Below are 3,317 nucleotides of genomic sequence, written 5' to 3'. Positions count from 1 at the left end.
TTTTGAAAACTTTAAATTATTTAAACTTTAAAAAAATTAATTAAACATGGGTTCTTAGATTTTTTATAATAATTAAAATTAATTCATTCAAATATGAATGGGGAAGAAAAAATTAAATGCAATATGGTGAAAATGAATATACTTAAGGTATAAAAGTATAATTACACATATATTAGTGTAATTGACTAATAATAATTACCTAATAATTATTATGGTAATTAAGCTAAACATTGGTCGTTGAATTTATTTTTATAATAATTATAACTAAATTATTTCTCATTTTTCCCATATTTATTTTAGTAATCGTATAATTACATAAGTCATGCATATTACATATCGATGTTTTTAAGATAATTGTAGACAAACAAGTCATATATTATTCATTTAATTGAGTAATACTTGTGTACTACTCTTATAATCAAATAAATGTATACGTTCAATATTAGAATTTTTTATAATTTCATCTTTATTTTTATTATCTAAATATACAATACAAAAATTTATCCGTGTATAACACGAGTAATTGGATAATTATTTACTCTAATTCAAGCAAGAAAAATTTCAGAAAACATAATCAATCCAACCAATTTCATCAATTTCGATATATAATATTCAATGTTATAATTTATATAATTGTATATCGATCCAAATAAATTGTAATTTATGCCCATCCATAATATGTCAATTATCAATGTCATCCTTGAATTATTAGTGGTGTAAATGTTGCCCATCAATTTTCAAAACAATACATATATTGCCCCTCCCAAGTGTAAATGTTGCCCCTCAATTTTCAAAATAATACATATATTCCCCTTTCGTACGGTACGAGAGAGGCAATATGTGTACCGTTTTGAAAATTTAGGGGCAACATTTACACTACTAACAATTCAGGTGTAACATTGATAATTGACATATTATGAAGGGCATAAATTATAATTTTTTATTTTTAAAATATTATAACAAATCCATTCCGTGCAACGCCCGGACGAAAGTACTAGTTTAAATAAATACCTTGCTTTTGAATGATATGTTGTGCTCTTATACATAACCAGTAATAATGAAGAAATACACAAAAAGATAAATTTTACACTTTTACCTTCTCATAGTTGAATGCCTCGCAATCAATTTTTTTAATAGATCAAAAAACTAAATTTAGAACAAAACTAATGCGTGGTAGTCAATGATAGTAAAATTTAAAATTAAAGATAGAAATTTAAAAATTCAATAGTGGATTGACTAGTTTTAAAATTAACTCCTTAATATTTCCAAAAAAAAATAAAAAATTAACTCCTTAATAAGAATGTTACAACATGTTCAAATGGCATGTAGTGGCCTCCCTCAAATGAAAGGAGATATCGAAATTGACTCTTTGTTCTCCAACAGGTTAAGAAAAGTATAGATGAACAGATACTACAATGTAATAGGGTCAGTTGTATTCAAAAAAAAAAAAAAAAGAATGTTACAACATATTTAATGGTAATTTCGTAAATTTCGGTATCTGTGTCATATTGACTGTAAATGACGTGGAATCGTGGATGGCATTTTGGGAAATTTATCCAGCTTAAACCCCTCTCCCCCTATCTATATAAACTCACATCCGCTTCCACTCAGCTCTCCCTTCTCTCTTTCTCCGATTCTGAAACTCATTTTCGTTTTCAACACAGTTCCGTCTTTCTCCTCCACCGCGGGCGAAATTCAGTAAGGTATCTTTGTTGATTTGTTATTTACATATATGTATGAATGTGTTATATGTGTATGCGTTTATGCATAACTCGTAGATCGATCACAACCTACTCTGCTACGATAATGCTTGGCGAATTATTTTTCAAGCAATTTTCAGATCTTTCGTCTTCCGTAAATGCGATTTTAGATTTTCAAATACATCTATTCGGAATCAAGGTGTGAAATTTTGTGATTTTTCGCTCTTTTGTTTCAAAGCACTTTTGATGGAAACTGCTTTCCTCATTTCGTAGAGAGAGAGATAAACGATCGTCGTCGATCGAGACGAGACATTTCTGTTCATTGGCCTTGAATTTTCCGATGATGGCGGTTGGCGAGTTTTGCGTTCACGCTCACCGTTCAAACGCCATAAGTTTCAATTTTCATCTATTTTTGTGTCTTTCTGGCGCATTTTAGCTTCGAGGATATACATTATAAAGCTGGAAGAAAAAAAAAACGGTTGGCAGTTTGTTTGTTCTTCTTAGGGAGGAGCAAATAGGGCCCACGTTTAAGCCACGCGCTTTTGGTGCGCGTGAGGGCGAAGTGGCTAAGTACGACCGCTCCGGCGGCGATGTTCGTCGTCACTCGCCGACGAGGCGAGCTGATGGCTGATACCCTTAGATTCGGTGGGTTTTACGGTTAACCTCACTTTCCATGAGAGATCGATACGTGTGGTATATGCACTCCACACGTGGTTTGTGCTAGGGTCTATATCTGACTGGACTGGTTTTTGATTTTGACTGGGTAGGCCCACTAAAGTACAAATTTCGTTTAGATGTTTCACTGATGGCGATTGATGACCCACTGATGAGCGGCCTCAACCACGCCTGTATTACTTCGGCTCGCGGTTGACACCATAGGTCATAACAGTTCTTGACAAGAACCCATAATTTAGCTTTAATTTGTTCCTTTAAGCATTATGAATATTTGTGAGACAGATTGTTACGTACGTGATGCTATAAGTACACGTATCATACGGAGTTATTTCTTTAGGTAGTTTTACTATTAAGTAAATTTTAAAATAATTTTCTACAATATATCTGTTTTGGCAATTTATTTTTTAAAAATAATTGAAAGGAGCCTGGTTGCTTTGATAATTTTATTTTATTTTTCTGTTGCTGAATCGATTTATATTACTTAAATCTCATCATCTTTTCTATTTTTAGGAAAAAAAATCAAAATTTTGTTAATTTAAATGTTCGTGATCTTTCTTTTAAACTACCTAGTCATCTTTTTCTATTTTTAGTTAGTTATGCGGTTGAGACTTGAGAGGTGCCTTCTAGCCCTCTAGAGTTCTACGCCTTGTTTTATGGTCTTCCGAAAAGCAACTTATTTTTTTTCTTAAAAAAATTATTCTGTTACAATTTTCAGCAAATTTATTATCATTTAGAATATATTTATCATTCAAAATTATGTATTCCATGTATAGTTCTTATTTGATTATAATTGAATTGTTTGAGAGTTTCTATTATACTATATATATATATATATATATATATATATATATATATATATATATATATATATATATATATATATATATATATATATATATATATATATATATATATATATATATATATATATATATATATATA

At 30.0% G+C, this 3,317-nt stretch overlaps 1 protein-coding gene across 1 annotated transcript in view; it reads left to right on the top strand.

Moving 5' to 3' along the window:
• The first annotated feature begins 1,676 nt into the window (after nt 1-1,676).
• LOC116012270 (probable trehalose-phosphate phosphatase 3) overlaps nt 1,677-3,317 on the top strand; it is a 9,144-nt gene continuing 7,503 nt past the window's right edge. The window contains exon 1 of the mRNA XM_031251773.1: nt 1,677-1,698. The gene's annotated coding sequence lies outside the window, so the exon portion shown is untranslated. The remainder of the gene's footprint in view (nt 1,699-3,317) is intronic.

This window comes from Ipomoea triloba, chromosome 3 (genome assembly GCF_003576645.1).
Source record: "Ipomoea triloba cultivar NCNSP0323 chromosome 3, ASM357664v1".
Classification (NCBI taxonomy): domain Eukaryota; kingdom Viridiplantae; phylum Streptophyta; class Magnoliopsida; order Solanales; family Convolvulaceae; genus Ipomoea; species Ipomoea triloba.
This window is presented reverse-complemented; position numbering and strand designations above follow the sequence as displayed.